This window comes from Phyllostomus hastatus, unplaced genomic scaffold (assembly GCF_019186645.2).
Source record: "Phyllostomus hastatus isolate PE091 unplaced genomic scaffold, TTU_PhHast_1.1 phas_contig_432, whole genome shotgun sequence".
NCBI classification, from domain to species: Eukaryota; Metazoa; Chordata; class Mammalia; order Chiroptera; family Phyllostomidae; genus Phyllostomus; species Phyllostomus hastatus.
Genome location: NW_025333880.1, coordinates 1,481,452 through 1,507,441, shown reverse-complemented (window position 1 = coordinate 1,507,441; position 25,990 = coordinate 1,481,452). Strand labels below are relative to the sequence as shown.

At 35.2% G+C, this 25,990-nt stretch overlaps 2 pseudogenes; one reads left to right on the top strand and one right to left on the bottom strand.

The window, feature by feature from the left end:
• LOC123822828 overlaps positions 1–25,990 on the bottom strand; it is a 79,938-nt pseudogene that overhangs the window by 35,027 nt on the left and 18,921 nt on the right.
• On the top strand, positions 22,395–22,463 carry LOC123822854 (annotated as a pseudogene).

Here is a 25,990-nt window from a genome sequence, read left to right as displayed (position 1 = left end):
TTAAATATTCCAAATACATATCTGAAATAGTAAAAGAGTAAAAATGTTCCACAATTTCCTTTCTCAGAGGAGATTCAATGGTTTAAAAGCAATCATGGCCAGAGGCAGGCTGGGAGATTAGATGACCTTTCTGGGCCCCTTCCAACCCTATGATCTTACGATATTTCCTATAATGTGTTGTTTTTCTCAACCCCCCTTCAGTCTTCCCAGTTCTTTAGTATCGAGTTGGCCAGGACTGAATTTAATGCTTTAGGGGTTTTCTCACAAGGGCAATATAAGTAGAAAGTCTGTCACCTCCCTAATAGGTAAGATGATGGAGTTGTATCCATTGGGAAATCTCAGTGGCATTTTGTTCAGCCTTGCTACAAATGGATGGCTAATGCAAGGTCATATACAATTTTCTCTCTGTTCTCACCTCTGTATATTTTAACATTATTTCTTCACAAGTTTTCCTTCACGTTGCACGCTTTTCACTAGATTTATTTCCCCCTCAGAGGTACTAAACTGACTTCTTTTTTGTCATCTTCAGAATAGTTTTTTATACACTCCAAGTCTGTGAATATGTGAGATGCAGAATACTGCTGATTTTGAGAACTTTGCATAAAAAATAGTGGATTCTTTGTCACTATGTAAGCAAGGAAATTAGTTGATCAAATAAATATTGTTTTGCTCTTAAACACACATTAGTGAAATGTGGATGCAACCAAAGAGAGACAGTATTGAAAAGAGATGAAAAAAATCTTATCATAACTATATAGATTTGAGCTTTCACTTATTAAATATGATTTTATGATAATTATAAATGTGACTATTAATCCTACTAATATAACCCTTGATTGACTCAGCTTCAAGTAATTTATTTTTATTTTTTGGTGTGTCACAGGACTTTATTTAGTTTTGATTTAATCTCTACTGTATTTTTTTCTGTTACCATTTAGTCCCTTTATAACCCTCTGTCCCCAGCAATCACCACACTGTTGTCTATGAGTCCTTTTTCCTTTTTGCTTAGTCCCTCCACTCCCCCTCTACCTGTCACCTGTTCTCTATCTATGAGTCTATCCCTGTTTTCCTTGTTAGTTCAGTTTGTTCATTAAATTCCACAAATGAGTGAAATCATATGGGATTTGTCTTTCTCTGACTGGTTAATTTCACTTAGCATAATGTTTTTCAGGTCTATCCATATTGTCACTAAGTGTAAAATTTTCTTTCTTTTTTTTTACTGCCAAGTAGTATTCCATTGTGTAAATGTCCCATAGTTATTTTATCCACTCATCTACTGATGGACACATGGGCTGCTTCCATGTCTTGGTGATTGTAAATAACTCTGCAATGAACCTCAAGTAACTTTTGAATGGACTAATTCACACTAAAGAATATGGCTTTATGAATAAAATTATTACTGTTAAAATATTACAACTTTCAAATAAAAATTAATACTAACTGAATTTTAGTTTATGAAATGTAATACATGTATTTTGCTTTGACATTGTCAAACATCCAGAAAACAAAAAACAATTAGTTAGCTTCCTCTCAACATAGACACACTTTGGGAACATTTTAAGTTGGAAAATGCACCGAGTAATCAAAACCTATTATTTCTGGAAGTTCCCCAAATCAAACATTTACTTTGGAGTAAGAACTTGCAGATTTGAAGTCATCTACATTACTTGACACTACAACATCTGTTCCCAGTTGGTTAAGGCTCTCCGAGGCTATAATTTTAGGGCACTCATTCAAACTTTATGCCACTGAATGGTTCAGGGCAACTACAGAAAAACAGTATTCCTCAGGTACTGTGCTTGTGTTTGTTTAACAGTCTCTAAATGCAGCTAATGGAAACTCAGCTTGAACACAGAAAAGATTTTTCTAAACTTATTACCGTTGCAGGTTACTCTAGTTGAAAAATTGATTTTGCACTGGAAAGTAAAAATTTAACTTCACAATATCATCAATAATTGGTAAAACATAACCAAGTTCTAAATACAAACCTTGTGCATTCATAATTCTTAGAAATTCTTCAAGTCATTCAAATGTAACCAAAATTTCAATATCATTGGATAGAGAACTCATAGGAATGCAAAGACAAAATTAGTGTATATGTTAGGGAAAAAGAATTTTCTAAATACAAAGTCAGTTACTAAATATTTCAGCCCATAGAAAATACATAAGAGAGTGCATAGCAACCAGAATTTATTTTCATTCAAGAAGAACCTTGTCTTTCAGATGGCTAATGTCAGAGCTAAGAATCCTAAATGATACCAGTCATATCAGCATGCATGATAGGCAAACAAGTAAGTTTCATTAATTAATTTATTCTTTAAATAATTTTTTAGATTCACATGTTTAAGAAGCCTAGAAAAGGATAGATTTTTTTATAAACTATCATATTAACCTCATGTTTCTAAAAGCAGAGAATTCTGAAAATATTTCTTAACATCCAAGTTTTTCGTGGACCCCTACTGAAAAACACTAGTAGAGTTGATGTAAGATCAATAATGTTATCCTGATAAAGACCTTGTGAATGTGGATACCATGACCAGCCCTGTTGCAACCTGCTAAACACACAGTTGTTATTTAAGTCAGAGAAGAATTTCCATTAATGCCTATTTCTTGTATTCATAGAACTGGTATCTTAAGCATCTTTGGTTTTAGAGTTATACCAGCCCTGAGAGAGGCAGCTTCAAAGACAGCTGCCAACATCCCACTCCCTGTTATTCATAACTGTGTGTTCCTTGAGTGAATGCTAGGCTTATTGACTTGCTTCTAACAAACAGAATACAGCAAAAGTAATGAAACTGTCTTTTCTAATATTAGATTGTAGAAAAGACTATGGCCTCCATCTTGGATCCTTGTTCTCTTTTGCTCTCTCACTCATTTGTTCTAAAGAAAGCCAGTTGCCACACTGAGCTGCCCTACAGAGAGAGCCACGTGGCAAGGAAATGAAGGTCTCTATTTATTTTGTTCATTTACTTGTTCTTTAGATTCCACATATAAGTAAATTCATGTGGTATTTGTCTTTCTCTGTCTGACTTATTTTACTTAACATAATACCCTCTAGGTCCACCCATGCTATTGTAAATAGTAGAGAAAAAATTTGCCTAAAAAAAAAAGTCTCTGGCCTACAAACCTTAAGGAACTAAATCCTGTCAACTGAAATGAGGAAAGTCCCCTGCTAACAAACCGTCATGCTACTGAATCCTGCGAGGAACTGAATCCAACCAACAACCAGTTCAGTGAATTTAGCAGGAAGTTTTCCCTGACTTGAGCTTCAGATGAGATCATAACTGACAGGCAAATGAAAATTCAGGAGAGACTTTAGGCAGGGGCACCAGCTGAGCTGTGCTCAGATTTTAAGCACAGACAGGTTGTGAAATAATAAATATCTGTTGTTTTATGCCACAGCAGTTTGAGGCAATTTATTACATATCAATAGGTAACTAAATTTTTTATGCTTCTATTAGCTTGTCTTATTACATGTTGTTATTAGCATCTGAATTTTAAAATGCATTGAAAATGTTGATAATTGTTGAAGTTGAATTATGAGCATATTGGTGTTTATGGTCTTATCTTGATATATTCAAGAGAGATAAATTTCTTAAAATGCTTTATATAATCAGAAAAAAATCCACATTTTCTTTCCCCCATTTCTCACTGAATTAAATGTTATTTCTTTTTACATTTTCTCATAGAAATTATTTCCCATCTTTCAAAAATTTTTCAACATATTTTAGACATTAATATAATTATATACTTCTGTCCAAAAGCAACCTGACATTTTTAAAAGTCTTAAGAGACTTCACTAAATGTAGGATCTATAGAGAAAAAAACATTTCTAACTCACAAGTCTATGTAATAAGTATGGACTTATTAATAAGTAAACCTGAGTTTAAAACCATTCAAGAATAGTTAGTATAGGCTTCCGGTCAAGATGTCAGCATAGGTGAACATGAGCACCCCCTCCAACAACCAAATCAAAATTACCACTAAATTACAGAAGTACCATCCAGAATTGCCAGAAAAAAACTGAATGGAAGTTCTACAACAAAGGAATTAAAGAAGGAACTACATCAAGATTGGTGAAGATGCAGAATGGGCTGGTCCCATACCCACATATGGGGGATAAAAATTGGGAAGGATATCTATGGGGTAAAGGGTAACAGCCGTACACCAGGACTCCAAGCCCAGGGTTCCAGTGCCAGGAGGAGAAGTTTCCATAACTTCTGCCTGTAAAAACCAGCAGGGGCTTGAGGTTATGGAAGACAGAAACTGCTGCAATCCCTGGTAGTTCCTTTTAAAGAGCCCATGCACAGACTTACTTATACCTACTCACTCTGAGATCCAGCATAGGGACAGTAGGTTGAAGGGCACCAGAGACATACAAGGAGGAGCTGAACTTTCCAGCAACAGGGTGAGAGCTCAGGGGTGGCTTTTCTCTCAAACAGAATGCTGGCAGAGGCCATTGTTCATTTTCCAAGCCTTACCTTCATAGAGCCATAGTGCCAGTAGGTGAGGCACCATATCTGAGACTCCATTAGTCTGGCTCACACTGTTTGCCCCACCGTGGTGATTCCATGAGGCCCTACCACACCTAACTTGTAGGTAGGTCCATCCAAGCTATTTCCAGGGGCTTTTCCATACAACTAGCTTGCCTTGGCTCATGTTCCAGATTTTCCTACAGTCTCTTGAACAACCAGCTTCTGGCTTCAGCAAGCCCCCATACCTTTCATTAAGTTGCTCCAGGCCCAGCACTAGCAGCAGCCAGCCTTGGTTCATACCTCAGCTTCTCCTGGACACCTCCAAGGCCAGCAGCACAAGTGGAAGCCATCTGCAGAGCACTTTGTAGCTTATGCTGTGTAACCCTGGACAGAACAATTTGGTGGCTACCTTGGATGTGCCAACAGCAATTGAAGCTCAACTGCAAGAGGAGGTATACAGAGCTCACACATTGGGTGCACCTTGAGTACCCATCTTGGATAACAGGATGGTGTGCTACTGGACCTTACAGGACATCTACTACATTGGGCCACTCTACCAAGCCTGGAAGATGTAGCACCTCTACCTAGTACATAAAAACAAACATAGGTAAGCTGCCAAAATGAGGAGACCAAGAAACATGGCTCAAACTAAAGAACTAAACAAAATGGAAATAAACAATCTATTAGATGCAAAACACTGGTTACAAGGATGCTCAGTAAACTTAGGGGAAGAATATATTAATTCAGAGAACTTCATCAGCATAAAAAGGACATGGAAACCATAAAAAAGAACCAGTCAGTTATGAAGGATATATTAATTGAAATGAAGAACAATTTATAGGGAATCAACAGTACAGTGGATGAAACCAAGAAACAAATCAGTGATTTGCGACATAGGAAGCAAAAAACAACCAATCAGAACATGAAGAAAAAAAGAATAAAAAAAAATCAGGATAGTGTAAGGAGCCTCAGGGACAATTCAAGTGTCTTAGCATTTGCAAAGTGGGGATGGCAGAGGGAGAAGAAAGAGTAAGAAACTGGAAACTTATTTGAAAAATTAATGACAAAACAAACTTCCCTAGGTTAGTGAGGGAAATAGACATACAAGCCCAGGAAGTGCAAAGGGTCCCAAACAAGATGAGCTCAAAGAAGCCCACCCCAAGATACATCATAATTAAAATGCCAAAAGTTAAAGACAAAGAGAATATTAAAAGCAGCAAGAGAAAAGCAGTTAGTTACCTACAAGATTGCCCCCACAAGACTGTCAGCTGATTTCTCAAAAGAAACTTTGCAGGCTAGAAGGGAATAGCAAGAAATATTCAAAGTGATGAAAAGCAAGGACCTACAACCAAGATTACTCTACCCAGCAAAGCTATCATTTAGACCCAAAGGACGGATAAAGAGCTTCCCAGACATGAAAAAACTAAAGGGGTACGTCACCACCAAACCAGCATTATATAAAATGTTAAAGGGTCTTATTTAAGAAGATCAAAAATTGAACAATAAAATGGCAACAAATACATACCTATCAACAATTTGAATCTTAAAAACAAAATAAACAAGTAAGCAGAACAGTAGCAGAATCATAGATATAGAGAACATTTTGACAGTTGCCAGACAGGAGGGAGGTGGGAGATATGGGCAAAAGGTTGAAGGGATTAAGAAGTACAAATTGGCAGTTACAGAAGAGCCATGGGCTTGTAAAGTACAGCCTAGGAAATAGAAGAGCCAACAAACATATACATATGACCCATGGACACGGACAATGGGGTGGGCGTTGCCTGAGAGAATATGGGGGCTGGGTGGAAGGGGGATAGGGGATGAATTTGGACAACTGTAATAGCATAATCAATAAAATATAATTAAAAATAAAGTAAATAAATGGGGAGAATAAAAAGGGAATAGTTCATATAGATAATCCTTACTTTTACATGGAAACTTGTGCAACAGTATAAAAATTAAATTACAGTTAAATCTCACCTTTAAAAATTAAGTTCAACTCAGTATAGCCTATAAAAGAACTAAAAAATATCAAAAAAAGTTTATTCTTAGAATGCAAGGTTGATACATTTTTAAATTAGCAATCCACTATAAAACACTGATCTAGTACACTAAAAGATCACGTTAAAACAAATAGGTACAGAAATCATCATTTGAAAAATTCAACATTCATATGTAAAAAGTTCTCAGCAATATAGGAGTCAAAGGGAACATCTTTACCTGATAAAGTACACCAAAGTCTATAAAACTATTATTTTTATTTATTTATTTACTGATTTTTATGTATCATTTATTTTTGGAATTTTTCATTTAATAAGTTTGGACTGCAGTTATCAATAACTAAAACTGTGGAAAGCAAAATCACAGATAAGGGAGACTACTGTATTTGTCATTTTAGTTTGCCCATTTTTTATTTTAATAGTTTGTTTTTTACTATATTTTTTCCATGACCATATATGCCCCTTGTTTTCTAAAAGTAAATGTAAGGATCATATGTCAGAAATGAAACAAGTGTTTTATTATCATTGACTTATTGAACATTGCATTGGATGTCCTAGCTAATATTATAACTCAAGAAAAATAAATATGAAGCATACAAATTTTTAAAAAAGTAAAAAAATAGTTATTTACATAGAAAATCCAAGACAATTGTAGATAACATTTAACCTAATAGTTTAATTAATTTGCTGGATATGAAACCAACACACTAAATCACTAGAATTCTTATAAATATGTACATAATAACAAATTAGAAAATGCTATACAAAACATTCACAGAAATGATAAAAAGAATAAATCTAATAAAATTTATTTAAGATGTTCATAGAAAAATAAAATATTAAAATATATGAGATAAATAAGTGAAGAAATCATTAGATTCATATTTATATAGAAAGCAAAACATTTACTATGTCAATATTAGCTAATTCTGTGTTAGATACACTGGTACTTTTCATATTATTTGTTGTACCTTGCTGTATATTTTTTAACTTTTCAAAACAAAAACAAAGCAGCATATTTTACACAGCAAAATATATTTTACTATATGAATCAATGACATACATTTTATACTAATGTTTTTTATGAGTAAATGTTTGATACAATTATTCCATTCCTAGAAGCAAGGCAGAAGTGTTCCACATAGTATGTCTGCCTAAAAATATTTGCTCTGTTTAAAAGTACATAAAGAAAATTATATAGCATGGAAGGAGAATCATAAATAGGAACTACCTAAATATTTTCTGCTTCCTTTTTAATTCAAATTATGAGGTCAACGTATATATTTTTTTCACTCATTCAGAAAGTAATCAAATAAGTTTACATGAGTGAAAAGTGTTTCTAAAGCAAAGTGAGGTGAATTAAAGGAAAATAGTTTTTTAAGTTTTTTTCAATGTATTTTCTTTAACATCTGTTTTATTCATAAGTATTGCATTTATTTCTGCTAAGACAATGAATTCTATATTTTCTGTCTGAAAGTTGTATTAACATCTTTGAGTGTATCCATAAAACAGAAATATTTTTTCCATGAGAATTAGTAAAGGATTTTTTCTCATCCTATTTCCAAATATGATTAGATATTTAACACATTTGGATTATTTAAATTATTTTTGATGAGCTCAAAATACAGTTTTATCACATTGCTTTCTTGAACCAAGAGGAGAGAAAATTGCATATTAGTTTTATTTTCTTGCTAAGACTAGAATAAACTAAAATGGGAATAAAAATTTTTAAATCAAAGAACGTGTCTTTTGGTGTGAAATATTAACATGTACGGGCAACTTGAATTTAGTTACTCCCTTCATAAAACCTGGGAGCTTGGGAAATTATTGGTGATTAAATACAGAATCCAGACAGGTTCATGTCAATGAGTTACAAACACTAAATATATATTTTCCTGACTAAACATGTACCACTATTTTTTTCAACTCCAAAATTCTACCCATGATTAAAGTCCAATTTAAATTCTGTTGTGTCTAAATGCTTTCCCAACTGATTAAAATTAGGTGTGATAGCTGCTTGACAGGTGATTTAGGGATGTGTGTAAACCATGCTTTGAATTACACTGCTGGATTTGGAAAGGAACATTCAGATCATCTAGGTCAAGCCTCTTTCCAATGAATAAATGATTTCACTACGTAACAACACTGGCAAACAGGCCAGCTTCTGCCAAAACCCTGCTAAGTACTTACAGGCTCCAGCAGACACTCCTCATGGCCTAGCTAATATCCAACATCAGTACTCCCCTTGCTGCCTTTTCCCCCAAACCAGAAACAGAAGTGTCATAAAAACAAGTCCAGATGTAGATAAGGAGATACTCTAGAAGAATATTGCAATAGGGGGAACTCCCCAGTCTCAGAGACATACTTGCATCACAAAATCAAACAGAAAAAGACTTTTTCTTTTATACAGAGAGGTAAGCAATAAATAAGGAAGCTGGCAAAAGAGGGGAGAGTTAAGCAGAAAGATATTTAGTGAAGTTTTACAGGGAATGTGTCTTGGGGTGGTCAGCCACTTCCCAGGATAGGCTCACAGGGTGTGTTCTGCATTTTAGTGCTTGTTTAGAGTTGGAGGCAAGTTGATGTCCGGGGCATTCTGTAGAAGAGAGATGCCCGATGAAGTATGGTCAAGACATAGGGAAGGTGTAAAAATGGGGAATTGTGACAACTTGGTGAGAAACAATGATTAGTATCTGGAGGGTGGTCCTCTGGCTAAAGATTTCCCAACTAAAAGGGACCCACTGGGCCGGCAAACATCTTTTACTAACATGATTCCTAGAAGTAGAACAGCAATCTGAGGAATATGAGGAAGAAAGCCACAAATGAAGATTGACATGAAAAGGAGCCAGATCATTGTCAGCATCACTGAGTTGGCATCACTGAGTCAGCACAAATGTCTGAACTGGCTGAGACTTCTTTCTTTGTGAAGAAATGAAATGCTATTAGGTTAGGTAACAATAATCAGATTTCTGTTACTTGTAGTCGAACACAATATTAGCTGATATGAATAAGATGTTTAACAATCTATTTTTAAAAAGTCTTCCCCCGACACCATTTATTTTTTAAGATTTCTAATATCTCCATTATACTGTTTTTTAAATTACTTTATTGTTGTTCAATTACAGTTGTCTGCATTTTTCCCCACCACTCCCCCCTACCCCAGCCAGTTCTCATGTGTTCACATCTATAGTTCTGTTGATTTTCAATGATATTTCATAATTTTCAAAAATGAAAAATTCTTGGTTATTTCTGTTTTCCTAATTCTTATGCATTTATATGCATTTCTTTTATGGTCTTTACATTTTGCCTCTCTAATTATTAGCACTTACATATCTTCTAGTAAAATAGATCTTTATTAAAGATTATATATGTATCTTATGCATCTTTATAATAAGGAGACAAATATTAATGTAAGCATAGTTTTCTTTTAAATTCTCTCAGTGCCTTTGTAGATATTTCATAAATATTTTTGAGTAATTTCATGAGATTTCTAAAGCTGACAAATTATAAACATTTAGAGGAATTGGAAAGCTCATTTAGTTTTAATGGCATTTCAAAATATCACCACTGTGCTAAATAGATACATGACAAGAATTAACTAAAACTGGATATCTTTCTGAAAGTGTTTTATAAATTTAATTGAATTATTTCAATTGCATTAGGGAAGTACAATATTTAAAGAAATCCTGTGGTGAAAGCTTTACAAATATAATGTTTTCCTTTATTCACCCATTATTTATCTGCTGGGTTTTTGTATTGCTCTAGGCAGAATTTGGAAGCTACTAGCAGTTGCTACAATAAGTTATATAATCTTAAACCAGGGTGTTAGCAAACAGTTTTAATAGTTGTCAGGGAGACAAAAGGGAAGCAAGGGGGAGCTCTGAAGAAAAAATTCCAAAATTCTTCCAATCACGAATTCTAGTAAACAAGGTTATTTTTAGCTAGAAGCAGCTTGATTTTACTGACCAGCTTTCCCCAAGGTCAGTCTTGGTCCTACTTTATGATCTATGCAATGCTCATCCTTTACATAAATCTGCATCTCTTCTGGTTTATTACAATCCACCTTATATGTATGAAGATTTGAGATCTGAAGTATACCCATTCCCTTTTATCAGATCTTTCCTCAATGCATTTGTGGGTGATCAGCGTTTTGGTGAACAGAGAACCCGATTCCAGGCTTGATACCACCTCAGACACAATCCTCTAGGGTCCCTACGGTGTTATAAAGGGCAATGAGAAAGCAAAGACCAGATGATATATCTTATCACTGTCATAGGTAAACGAATGCCCTTAGGGAAGACAAACATCACAGTAAGTTTTAAATGTGTTTGTAAGTAAACTGATCTATTTGCATTCTCAATGAGAAAAAGGATGAATCCAAAGAGGGGAAACAGAAGTTTAGCATGTATCAAAAAATTATATCTTCCAGGTTCACTGAATGACCACAAAGGGTTAACACTGTCCACTATAGTATTTGAAATGCATAAGAAAATGATATATAATTAGAAATTCAATTATTAATAGGTAAATGGATGCTCCAAGCTTCATGTATCCAAAAACAATATTTGTTATATTTTAATTATTTTAAAACATTTTCTTGGCAATTTGCTTTGCATAATTTATTTTGTTTAGCAAAACTTCTTACTATGGAATGCAAAATGAGGCTTCATATTAGATGATATATGAAAGATAATACACTCTAAATTAATAAAATTTCAAATTGTGTAATACTGAGTTCTCTATTAACAAATTATACTGTTCTTCATGTAAAGACACAAACAAAATTATTAGTGCTAAAATTTTAAAACATAAAAACTATCACCAAAGCCTTTCAATAAAACTATCACATATCAGAAAATGCCTGATGTTACATAAAGGACATTCAACTCTGAACACTTCCTGTAATTTATAAATAATTTCTATCTGAAAGAACAATTTTTCTTACCAGGCTTTATAAAGAAAGTGCTAGATTTTCCTTCATTTGTTTTTGTAAACAGTACTGAACTACTATATTGATCAAGTTACAGCTCAATCTGGCCCTCATTGTAGCCAAGACTTCTGACCAGAAGCATCTCCACAAATCAATTTTATGTATGTTTATTGCCAAGGCGTATGCATTGAGTTCAGGGAGGAATAAGAGAGAAAGGGAAGAAACTGAAGGGCAACAACAACAAAAAACGTTTGTGACACAATAATTGAGCTGTATCTTTAACTTTGAACAAGTGATCATTGTTCTGACAAATCTGCAATGTTTTTGTTGATCAACTGGTAATTATTTAAGGAGAGAAAACATGATTGTACATTTTGATTTAGCCTTTATTTCTTCCATCTTTCTCAGCTTCTATAATTTTGAAAAATCTAGAAAAATATGTTATTTGTATTAAATAATTACATCAGGGGACTTGAACGTTTCAGCATTGCTTTCTTTGAAAGCAGAGGGCACAGCAAGCTCAGCCAGTTCTGGTGACTAATCCCATCAGTCCCTGTGCCTGGGCTGGCTGCCCTCTGCTAAGGACCTCTGCCCGCTGGCATTATCCCCAGCTGCCTGCTGGCTGGCTGACCCCAGCTTCCTTCTGCTCCTCCACAGCCCTTTAACACTGAGTGATTGATGCATTGTAAAATAGCCACCAACCTGTGAGCAAGTCATGATGCTTTCCCATGAATGCTGAGAAAAATGCAAGTTTCCTCCCTGAGCTCGCCAAGATTTTAAGGGCAAAACTTATTTTTTCACCTTTTACCCTCTAGCTCTAGTGACTGTTTTATCATCAATCAATGTTGGAATCACACATCAAAGCAGAGACACAAAGACCACTTCTTTTTTTTTATCTTTTTTTAAAGATTTTATTTATTTGTAGAGGGAGAAGGAGGGAGGAAAGAGAGGGAGAGAAACATCAATGTGTGGTTGCCTCTCGCGCACTGGGGACCTGGCCCACAATCCAGGCATGCCCCTGACTGGGAATTGAACTGGCAGCCCTTTGCTTCGCTGGGCTGCCCTCAATCCACTGAGCCACACCAGCCAAGGCACAAAGACCACTTCTTGTTTTCTATAGTAACCCTGAGATGCTGCTATGTTTTCATCAATTTATTCTAAACGATTCCAACCACTTTGATTCATGATTAGCTGTTTCAAAACTCCCATCTTGGAGCTGTAGTTTGGCACCAGGGTCCTTGTGAAAGAGAAATAACATAATGACACAAACACAGTTTTAGAGCTGAGGGCAGGCTGACATTCTAAAGCTTGGAGCTTGCACAACTGACACAGGAATGCTTAACGTGCATAGCCATGTTTCTTCCAATAATAGTACCATTTCCTAAAACAATGTGCAAATAACATAAGCTAAAGGGAAAAACCACAAGTTCAAGAAGAGAGAAAATAAAACAAAATCTAAGAAAAGAAAGATGAGACCTGTTTCAATGCTAGCATATTGATTTCTAGAGTTCTCATCCAAATTGCATTCCCAATAAAGCCTTCTGCTTAAGAATTAAAATTCCAAGTGATTTAAAAGATGTTCATAGATACTGAGTATGAACAACTAAGAGCTGACTTTAGCTTTTAATAAACTTGGATTGAGCAAACATTTTGAAATTGATTTCTGGTGTGAATGAAATAAATTCCTTCTCATTTGAAACCATGCTTCCACATCCTCCTTAGTATTACAGAGAAACAGTAAAGGGCAAAACAACTCACAATGCCCAATTATAAACCTTTATAGTTTCATCACTGCTTTACAAAACTGAATTGGCCAAAAAACATTTCTCATTTTTTCTTTTGTTTTAAATATCATGGCTTTTGAAACATTTCAACAGTCATGTTATATCTTGCTGCTTATATTTCAAGAATAAATATTATAGTGTTCTTTGAATTGAAATTCAAATTCAAACCTCCTCAAGCATCTTAATATTAAAATGTCTTTCCCTTTCTTCCACCTCACATCTTTTGGTATGTTCCATATTCAGATGATACTCGACTTATGATGGCAGGACTTATGAGTTTTTGACTATTTGATGGTGCAAAAGCAAACCCACACTTCAAGTTGTGAATTTTTATCTTTTCCCCAGACTAGGGACATTCAGTACAACACTTTCCCATGACATTGGACAGCGGCAGTGAGCTGCAGCTCTGTCAGCCACGAGATCACAAGGGTAAAGAACCAGCACCCTACATGTATGGGGCGTCGTGTCTTGCACTGCTTGGATATTGTGTACTGAGCACATGTAAGGTAGGTGAGGATAAGGTATGCTGTTCAGTAAGTCAAGTTTATTAAATGCATTTTCTAGTTATGATGTTTTTAACTTACAATGGGTTTATCAGCACATAATCCGACCATACTGAGGGACATCTATGTACATACTAGATTATATTATTACATGTAAGAATAGTTTTTTCTGAGACACAAATTCACATTATATCACAATAGTTCAACATTTTGGTACAGCAAAAATAATATTTGTGAGAATTTAGAGCAAACATTACTAGTTGCCCAATACACTTAGTCAATAGTCTTGAGATATAGTGGCCTCCCCACCTTCCAAAATTGCAAAAACTTCAGGCATTGGAAAATGTTGTTTTAAATTACTACTATTATGTTTCCTAAAATTATCCTTTGTTAAAACAGAAACACCCTCATTTTTGCACTCTACATGTGACTAAAAGGTCTTTCCTGATAAAAGCTCAGCTTCAAATGCTTTTTACCTGAAAATTTAGAATCATTATTATTGTCTTCAACTTCTCAGTACAGTGGAAATCACAACATGAAACTGCCTGATTATGAATTGACCCATTTAGGGTTAGTGCAGGTATTTATGCTGTTAAACAAATGCTAGTGAAATTTAAAATGACTAACAAAAGTAGCTGAAAATGCCAACTTATTCCATTTTCCCCCAAAACTGTGTGTTTTCTTTCCATGGATATGGCCCTATATGGACATGGCCCTTCATGGACATGGCCTTACATGAACATGGCCTTAAATGGATCCTTACATGGACTTGGCCTTACATGGGTATAGGGGTGCTCAAAGATACAAACATAGACTTAAAAGCTGCATTAAAAGGTACCAAGTTCTTCACAATTGTCTCAACAGAGGAAACATCCAAAAAAATTTTTAGAAAGCTTAGCACAAGTTTTTTATTTGCTTGTTATTGCTTTCTTTTTCTTTTTCCCATTCTCTGGCATCTTTCTCAGAGGACAGTGCTCTGCTGAAAGGGCACAGAGAGCAGGTGTGCTCTGATGCCCCCAGGGGATGCGGCCGCTGCAGCACCCATTCTCTCTGATGGCTCTGTGGCATCATGGTAAGAAAGCAGGCCATTGGCTGGCTTTTTCTCTCTCCAGCCAGTACTCCTTGATATAGCCATCACCCCATCAGTGCTATATGTATACTAGGAACTACATCTTCCAAAGCAAAGTAAGTCTCTCACAAACAAAAACAGAAAATCACATAAAAGTGAGAACAATATATTCTTTTTTTACCCTTTACTTCAATATCCTTATTTGAAAATAAAATGAAACTTATATGTTATTTACTCTAAGTATTCAATAAGGATATATCAAAGATTGATTTCTTGCTATAAAAATTAATTGAGGTTCAGAATTTATACATACTTGTCAGTTTTTCAGGTAGATGACCCATTCACATATTCATTCATTCTTCCATTCATCCAACAATATTTATTGATAACATGTTGATTCATAGGCATTTTGGGGGTTCTGAATAGAGTGGAATACAGAAACAGAAATAGTGCCTACCCCGAGAATTCCCACTGACAGGAAGAAGACAGACTATGTAAGTTGACAAGGAAAGATGATAATTTCATAAATACTCTGAATGAAAATAAAACAAGATGCTGTAATGCAGTGTCTAAGCTAGGAACAGAACTTTAGAGTACACAGGAAGATTATACAAAGAAAGTATCACTTGAGTTGTGACATGATCAGTGAAGTAATAAGTTAAACCACTCTATGCAGAAGGGAGTTTGAGATTGAAACAGAATTGAAATGTTCTAGAGCTGAATCAAGTTCCATACAATATTATTTTTATTCTTTCTTATATGTCAAAATTTCAAATGCCACACAGGAAAAGGGACTTTGTATGCTTAGAGCCCTTGAGGAAAAAAGATCCTAACACTCTTGTTTGAGGATAGGAGATTATTTTAAATTTAGAAATGGATACCTCCCAAGGCTTTTGAGAATCACCACTTTCACATCAGCCATTATTTGGGAAGTGAATCATGGGCTTGGTCTCTAGCTCAGTAACCTGAACCCAAGCTCACAAGCCCCATAATCAGTATTTAAATGGTGTTATAAGGAGGTTCTGGGGAGGGCCCCTTCTGAATCCTGCCTTAATTTATTAAGAAAAGCTCTTTGGATCTGGAGGAAAAATAAATTTAAAAAAGGTTTAACATCATCAATATCCAGTTTATTGAGGAAAACACAGTAATTCTCACGTCAGTTCAGGTGTTAGAACAGATCCTCCACTCAAAGTCCCTGCATCCCATCCATATCTAAATAGTCCGTTTCTAAAATAAACACCATGAGTCACACCCAAGAACTAGAATCCTGAATCATCAGCCAAGCAAAACACAAGGGAACATCACTTTGACTTTCAAAACTTTCCTTTTAATGCTCTTAAAGATTTAATGTTTTTTTTCCAGTAGTGTTTCTTTTTCTAGAGTGGTCACGTCTTCGTCTGCAATATGCACCAGGCAATTTCTGGGAAGCAGTTTGTTCCAATATCATTTTGTTAGAATACAGCAATTACCTAACAATTTAACTGTCACTGAAAAAAATTTAAAAAATTAAAAATTCACTGCATACAACACAACACCTTCTTATTTCCTGCAGGACTTCAATTTAGATTTTAATTCACATATAACTTTTCCATTTTTCTCTCTGTGAATTTAACATTTCGATTTGAATTCACTGGAAGGGAATCGAAGCTTACGTTGTTACGGTCAGGGGCAGTTATGCTGTTAAGAAGCAGTGCCCCGGCTCACCTATTAACGATTTCCAACAAAGCCTGAGATGGAAACTCCACCTCGTTGCGGTTATTTCATTGGAGCCAGGCTTCCTCCGGCTGTGATCTCACCATCTGATCACATTTTCACAACTTATAACAAAGATAGCACTTATTAGGTGGAAGAAGCACCAAGCTTTGTGAGTCTAAAAAATAGCACACTCAGGCAATTTATAGCTGTTAGCCACTTGCATTGCATGAATACCGGGCTGCCCTAAAACACTACATCTCAGTGGTTCTGCGGTGAATTTCTACACCACCTCATGCTTGCGTGCACATCGTTACCCGTTCAGAGGTCTGTTAGGACCCATGCCCCTGGTGGAGTCTTGGCCTGAGAGGAAAGGGATATTATGACAGATTTCAGAGAGAAAAAACAATGGATTTAAAACGTAGCACATTTAAAAGAATTTTTCAAAGGCGAATTCAAAATTAAGAATATCTTCCCAGCTCAGCCATCCGTACTTCACTCTATTGTCTAGGTGTAGCTCCACCCCTGCCCCCTTCAGGTGGGAGCACAGCTGGACCGGAGCTTGCCCTGACCCTGCTCACCCGCGGGGCTCCCTCCGCCTCCACAACAGGCCTTCCCAGCGCTGTTGCCGTTGGTGTTATGTTATCTTTCCAGAGTCCACGTGGCTTAAGCAGTTCTTTTATTCTGCTAGTAAGATTACCATCCATTTTCTTCCTTTCTAAACAATGATTCACTTTTTCATTCATTATCTACACAGCGAATTATGCATATTTTGAAAATATAAAAAGAAATTGATACTTTGTTAGTCTTTCAGGCTTGTCTGAAAATAATACTATAATGTTCTAGCAGTTACTCATGTCAATAATACAAGATAGGTTATTTAGGAAGAAATTGTAAAATTAACTAAAACAGAGTAAATAAATGTGTTTTATGTGGGGGAGGTTGGGGAGTAACCTTTTTCATTCCTCTGGTATTACCTTTCATATGGGAGGGGACTCCAATGGTATAACATTTCTAGCCTTTTCCTCACTCACTTCTCTTGAGGTGTAAACAAAAAATTATTAGTGATTTTACAATGAAAAACCAGGAGTCTAGTCACTTCCCCTTCTTTGGAGCCGGGGTGTTTGCAGGAAATATGCATCCTGCTTTGCTGTCTGTGCTTGGACCCGAAGCCTGAAGCCTGGCCCCAAAGTCAGGTTTGCCTGTGGCCACCTCACTCTCTGGTTCTGTGTCAGGAATTTCCCTTCCTGCAGACACGAGCTGCCATCTGCAATGGCAGCATTACCAACAACACAGCTTTACTCTTTCCTCTTTTATCTCAGTTGTTTGGGACACATGTAGGCAACTAATAGGGTTTTTTTTTATCGTAGACTCTCCAAACTCTAGTATGCTTAAAGAAATTATATTTTACTTAGCAATTCATTTACCATGTGCTAAGAAAGATAATCCAAACATTATTACTGTATGTTTGGAATAATGAAGGGACTTGGCAAATACTCATTCTTTTCTCACTTTTTTGACCTGCCTGAGTATCATACAAGTGTTTTATCAAACAAGGCATTATTGAAATAATTTTCCCAAATATATAATAAATATTAGTATTTATAAGTTATTTTATTAATCTCAGAGCAATAAATTAATATGAGCTAATAGTTAAAATACTAGTCAAATGATAATTACCGTATTTTTAGGACCATAAGATGCACCTAGGTTTTAGAGGAGGAAAATAGGGAAAAAATTTTGAAGCAAAAAATGTGGTAAAATATTTAATAACCTGTGACCCTGCTCCACCACCACCCCACCCCCCTCAGCAAGCCAAATCAGCTAGCTACATTTGGACTATAAGATGCACCCCTATATTCCTCCCAAATTTGGGGGGAAGTGCATCTTACAGTCTGAAACATAATGTGATAACTAACAATTTGGGGCACTATATGCTAATAATTTTACTAAAACATACTACCTAATTTAAACTTTAAAACAACCCAATGAGAGGCACTATTATTAGCTCCCCTTTAAAAGTGTTAAATTCAATCTTAGAAAACCTGTTTGAGAACATAATGTTTCAAGATTGAAAGCCAGGTCTTTTTGACCTCAAGGTTCTTGTGCTCTAAAATTATACCATGTTGTATCCAAATCATAGTTTCCAGAATGTTCTTGGTAAACTAGAGAATCATTTGGAAAATAAATTTGGCTGAATTCAATTTGTATTTGCTGCTCAAATCTCAATGATGTGCACAGACATGCACATTAAGCAAGGGTACGGGCACTACAAAAACCAGAGCTTTTATCAGGAACCCACTGTTTTTAAACAAAGTAGTTGTCTAAAAGAAAAATATAAAATGAGGATTCTTCAGGTTTCCAGGAACACAGATACAGAGAGACTGTTTCAGTAATTGGAGGTATACCCTACAGATACACAGGAAAGTCAGAGCTGACTGAAGTCGTCCAACTGCCGTGCAGCCGAACCTCGTGGAGAACTGGGACACTGTTCAGTGCCGCTCAGCAGCGTCAGCAGCACCTCAATTAATTTACACACCTCATGCCCTGCCGTAGTTAGGACTCACAGCTCCATTTCTATTTCTCTCTCCATGTGTTTCTTTTTTTCCTGTTCTGCTCCTGGCTGTGTTTACTCTTCTTTATGACTTCTGCTTTCTCTAGATGTACATTGATGGCTTTTGTACAGATGAGCCCAATGTACAACATCATTGGCTTTCTGACTTGTTCCAAGTCAAGATGCCACAGGTTGATAGATTATTGTTTTCATGCTTTTGACTTCTTTCTTCTCTAATGATGTACACCAAGCAGTTTTCTTCCTGAAGCAAACTTTCTTTTGTTGATACTGAAACCCATCCTTTGATGTCTCATCACGTTTGATTCTAATTATTTCAAAGAAAGACAATGCCTTTGATGATATCCTTACTTAGTTCAGATGCGTATAGATTTGACAAAAGGCACAGTATGTAGCCATTTTATTTAGTGTTTTTCTACTTCAGTGCCAGTCTATCAGTTTTTCATTTTGTTTTGTTTTAATCATCAGTGATGTTGCCAGTTGACTAATGTAGCATTCATTGGTTTCAACACCCAGCACAGTGATGCAGTTGTAAAATACTTGTTTTTAAGTTAGAAAAGGATGTCATTTATTTTTATTTTTTATTATTGCAGTGACACTAATAAAATTCTGTAGGTTTGAAGTGCGTAATTCGGTAACACATCATCCGTATATTGTACTATGTGTTCGCCACCCCAAGTCCAGTCTGCGTCCATTGCTAGTTATCCCCGCTATACCCTCTTCTACCTCTCCACCCCCCTTTCCCTCTGGTTATCACCACACTGTAAATATATGTTTTTGTCATTATTGCCTTATAAAATCAGGAGATGCAAGTTGAGTCATCTTAGTAGAAACTGTGTTTCTTTTCTCCAGAGATATAATATTCCCTGCTATCACTTTGTCTAATGATAGACCCACCTTTCTGCCCACAGAGGTGAATCTTGACCACACTATCTCTTGCCCCTGACCATAGTGAGTGGCCCAGGAATAAATTCATGACCCAAACAAATCAATCAGAGCCTATACACAGATTTTATGAAACCAAGGCAACAAGTTCCTCTTTAGAAAAATATCTTTCATGATATGATTCCAAAGTTTTGCAGTAATCACGGTTTTACAACAGGGAAGACATCTGTCTACCGTAGAAGAAAATAAAAGCAAAGAGAATAGGAAGAAGAAAAAATTTCTGGTTATGGCCAAGCCCCATCTTTTTTCTTAATTAAATCATTTGATATTGTTGTTATATTACAGTTGTCTTAATTTTTCCTTTCCTTTCCTCTGCCCACCCTCCCCCCCAACAGTCAGTCCCCACACTGTTGTCCATGTCGATGGGTCATTTGTACATGTTCTTTGTCTAGTCCCTTCCCCTTCTTTCCACCGTTATCTCCTCTCCCTTCACCTCTGGTCACTGTCTGTCTGTTCCGTGTTTCCATGTCTCTGGTTCTGTTTTGTTCATTAGTTTACTTTGTTCATTAATTCTCCAGGTATGATGTTATTCTTTTATTTTGTGATCTACACAAGTACCTTGCCAATTAATCTTCTTTATGGCTGACACTAATTTGAGTTAAGTCTCTATCCCTTGTCCTGATAGAGTCATAACGTGGCACTGCTCTCAGACTGCCACATCTCGTGCTCCCCAGTAAGTGCACCCTGACCTGACTGTCACTCTGAGATGCAAACAGGTTCATGGAGATTTGTTTGACAAACTTCTCTTACAAGGCTACTTGAATGTGCTCACCATGCATAACACACATCCATCGCCCCCCACCCCCACAATTATTTTGCATATGAGTATCAGTAATGCTATTTTCTTCAAGTTCAAAAGCTAAACAATTTTACCAATGTCTTCCTGTTTATCAGTCTGACTTTGGTCTTGCCCATTCTCTTCATTACCCCTTAAACCTCTCACTTCTTGTCCACTTTATTTAGAATAATCATCCAGATTTCTATGCAGACTTGTGTGTCAGATTTCTATTCCAATGTTTCATACTTGTCATTTCCAGAGTGATCTTTTTAAAATGTCACTTTGAGCAGCACTTCTGAACTTCAAATGAAATTTTAAAACCTATGGAATAAATTTAAACTTTTACAATTGAAAAATAAGGCTATTTTGGGGGGCCTCTACCTACTATTTCTACCTAATCTCTTATTATTTCCCTTCAGAAATCCCACAGTTATCCATATAATATTTTCTACTTACATTTTTATGTTTCTACTGTGGTACCTTTCATTTTACCTAGAATGCCTCCCGTTTTCATCTTATTTTCTAAGCTTTGTCAAGCTTAAGCACTATTTTCTCTTTGGAGAATGTGTTTGCCCAGAGGCTAGATAAACTAATCAAAAGGAAATGAAACTAAATGTGATGAGGGAGGAGAAAAACATCCAAATAAATATGGAAATCAATTTGCTATGAAAAACAGTGCTAGCACTTTCAAAGAAGGAAAACATCGTGGGTGGTGCCAGTGAGTGATAAGAGACGGCAATGGGACTGAGACAAGAATGACATTTATAATTCCAACTGCAAATATGTATTATTGTGCAGTTGCCAAGTAATGTAAATTTTAAATTTTAAGGAAAAAAACAATTAAAATTAACTTGTAGACTTTGTAGACTTTTTTTTGTAAGAGGGTAATACAATATTGGAAGGGCATATGGACCTACTAAGAGGTGCATAGTTTTAGATCCACCTAAAAAAAACAAGACCCTATGAAGTAAGAATCACTAAAGAACATTTAGGGTGGTTTTAAAAGAGCAATGGTTGACCAATGAACTTTAGCGATGGGCTTAGACATCAGATGGTAGTTAGGGTTAGGGTTAGAGTAAGGATTATGCTAAGGGGTAAAATTTTGATTAGGGCCACCAGATGGGGAATAAGAAACTTCCTCAGAAGCAAGACTTTGGTAGTGTATTGAGAAAACCATTTGACTCAAAACAGAGTGTTGGAGAAGTTCTATATTAGCTTTGCTGAAAATTAAAATTCTCAGAGAGAGCAGACATTAACCAAAAGATATTTACAAACTAATTATGACCAATAAGGAGGATTGGATGGTAAAATGAATCAGATGTAAAACTTATAAAAGGATATTAAAATACCATGAAAATGTTCACCTAAAGAAAGCTGGTAAGGCTAAGTTAACACTAAGCAAAATATACCTCAAGGTAAAAAGAACAATTAGGAGAAAAAATGGTCATTACATAATAAAAATAATACGTGATACTAAAATGTTATAATTTAAAACCAGCATATATCTACTAACAAATCCCAGAATACAACTGAGATGATTAACTGGAAAAATTAAAATGTCCACTACCATAGTGAGAAATTTAAAATTATCTATATACCTCCTCTAGTAATTTAAATAGTAAATAGTCAATAAGAATATAAAAGATTTAAAGACTATACTTTCAGGGATCATTTCTATAGTTTGTTACAAGAATATAAAAGATTTAAACATATCAATAAAAAATTTGGTATGATAATATATATTTAGTACTATGCATGCCAAGGTTAAAGGCTACACAATATTTTCAAGGTCACATGATAAATTTACAAAAAATGTATCATGTACTGAGCAATAAAATGAGTTTCAAACAAATACCAAAAAATAAACATGTAGAGTACCTTTTAACCACATAGCACTTCATTTAAGTATGGATGATTTTTAAAATAACAGGAAGAAACACATATGAAAAGTTTTAAAAGCATTTCTAAATAACTCATAACTTAAAAAATAGAAATTGTGTGAAAATGCTGCATATTAAAACTTATGAAACAAGCTAAAGATTTACAAGTATACCTCACCATACATCCTTCCTTGATATAATGTAACTATGATGAGTTACAAATTTTTGCTGAAATTTACTGAGTCAAATTTCCTATTAAAAATATAATTTGTACATTAAGAAAAATGTTGAATTTGTATGCCACCTGGGGCCATAGAAGGCAATGTAGCTTCAGTGTATATTGGATAATTTCCCAAGGATAGTACTCTGAGCTCCTGCTATTTTTAAAATACTCTGTAATCACTACATATTCCTTTATATTCCCAGAGTACTTCAGTTTGCATGTGCTGGACAACTGGGCATAGTACCAACCTGTGTCCACTTGAAGTTACAGTAATTCCCCTCATTAGTGGTTTTGTATTCCACGGTTTCAGTTACCTGTAGTCAACTGCTTCCAAAAATATTTAACAAAACATTTCAGAAACAAACAATTCATACATTTTAAATTGCTCTCAATTCTGAGTAGCACAAAGCAATCTCGCGCTATCCTGTGCCATCCCACCCACGATGCGAGTCGCCCTTTGTCCAGGACACCTATCCTGCATGTGCTACCTGCCTGTTAGTTCAAGCAACCCTGATTTTGCTTAAAGAGACCCCCCAAACCATTAAAGTACATTGCTACGACTATTCTATTTTATTGTTAGTTATTACTGTTAATCATTTCCTACACTTAATTTACAAATTAAACTTCATCATAGGTATGTATGTTAAGGAAGAAGTATAGTATATGTAGGGTTTGGTATTATCCATGGTTTCATACATCCACTGAGGGTCTTGGAATGTGTGCCCCATGGGTAAGATGGGACTACTGTAGTATCTTTAAAATACTATTTCATTGATTATTTATGTAGTAGAACATCTTTTCATGTACATACTACAAATGTCATTTACATTTGACATTGCATCATTATGAGTGAAAATAATTGAATGAACTATTTATATGCTATTATTAAAAAAAAAAAAAAAACTTGCCCTGACTGGTGTGCTCAATTGGTTGGGGGTCATCCTGTACAGCAAAAGGTTGCTGGTTCAATTCCCAGCCAGGGCACATGCTTGGGTTGACAGTTTGGTCTCCTGTCAGGGCACCAGGGCATGCAAGATAGGTAACTGATTGATGTTTTCCTCTCTCTTTCTCTTTCTCCCTCCCTTTCTCCTCTCCAAAAATAAATGAATAAAATCTAAAAAAAATTCTAAGATTCACCATTAAAAAAATAAAATTTTGCATTAAGAAAGTTTCAGTAATAGATGGATAAACTTGATGGAGGGTTTTGGATGACCCAATAATGCATTTTGGTACCATTTAAAAGTTGGAATATAATATGCACATAATATGCAAAAATGTTGTATCCAACATATTTCCAGGTACATGTTAGATACTGATCACAAAGGATGCCTGTATTTACAGTCATTGTATGAGGACAATAAAAACCTTGATATTAGTCTAGATGTGAACAACTGAGGAAAGAAAAATAATGCAAGAACTCATATTCATATTCATAAGCACAGATATAATAATTCTAAATAAAATATTGGAAAAGAAAATTTAGCAATGTACATTTTAACTTATAATAAAATGTGGTTCATCTTAGACATGCAAGGAATATTTGTTTAAAAACTGTAGTTGAACAACAATAAAAAATGCAACTAGCCATGTGAACAGATAAAAGAAAAAAATCAGCCACATTACAATAGATATGAGAAAGGGATTTCAAAAAAATAAACTTTCTGAAAGCTACAATCAAATGGAAACTCTTAAACTGATGGCATACCTGCCAAAAAAGTACAGAAAAACATTTTGCTTAATAGTAATATCATTAGAAGCAGTATCTTCAAAGTCAATAGAAGGTAAAAACAAAGAAGAAAACCTCTTCATTACCACTGAAATAGTTATTATCTATTACTATGAAATAAATATCCCTCAAACTTACAGCTTTATGAAAACAATGATTTATTAATTCTCATGCTTCTGTAAACTGATTAGGTAGAATTTGATGGGATGACTTGTCTACCCCACTTCAGTCTCCACTGGGCTTGCTAATGTGGTTTTAGTTTCAGCTGAACAATTCAAGATGTTCTCACTCACGTAGCTAGTTCTTAACCTGAGATGCTCAGGGCCTGTCTCTTTACTTATAGACCTTCATTCTCCAAAGCCTCTTTCCCTTTATAGACTTTTATTCTCTGGACTCTTTCTCTCCACGTGCCCTCTCCAGTAGGACAGCTCAGGCTTACTCACATTCCATCTCAGGAACCTCAAGAGTGCAAAAGTAGGAACTTCAAGGCTTCTTAAAGTTTAGGGGATTGAATTCAGACACCACCAAATCTACAATATTCTATAACCTAAACCGAGCTAAATGCTAGGTGAGATTCAACAGGTAAAAACACAGAGAAGTGTGATTCATGGGAGGGTCATTTTGTGATAATCAATCACAGCCTCTTTATTTCAAATTTGTATTAGAGATTTTATCCATCATACTATTAAAATGAGGAATAGGAGAAAAATGATGATGATGATGATGATGAATTAAGGGTTATATGATTACATACATAGAAAATCTAAGAGAATAAAAACTATAAGGACAAAACCATCATGACCAATAATCTAAACATAAAATTAGTACATAAAAATAAATTTGCTATATACCATAAACACAAAACTTTTAAATTATCTTTAACAAATGTATTCACAAACCTTCTTGAGTAAAATTAAAATATTTCACTGGCAGATATTTTTAAAAGATCTAAACAAATGGGGAATTTTTAGTACCACAAAGAAAATAATTTTTCCAATATCTATCTATATTTTTAATGAAATTTCAATCAAAATTACTATATGGTCTTCCATGGAAACTGGTAAGATAATTTTACAATTAATAAGAAGAAGCAAAAAAAAAAAGCAACAATAAGAATAGCCACGACAAACTTGAAGAAGATGGACAAGATTTGGGGTCTTTACTACATATTAAGACCTAAGTAGAGATATTAAGTCAATGTGGTAATATCGTTGGAATAAATGAAAACAAATGGAAAAAAAGGGTTTAGAAACACTGGCATATTTTCAGACAAGATCGGGCACTTTCAGGGTGGGAAGGTCGCAGACTGCTTGCACATTTTCAAAGTTGACAAGTCACAGAAGAGCCACTGTTAAGTGGGGAGGAAAGGGTGGGCCACAGTTGTGACACAGTCACTTCTCCAGAAGGAGAAAGTAT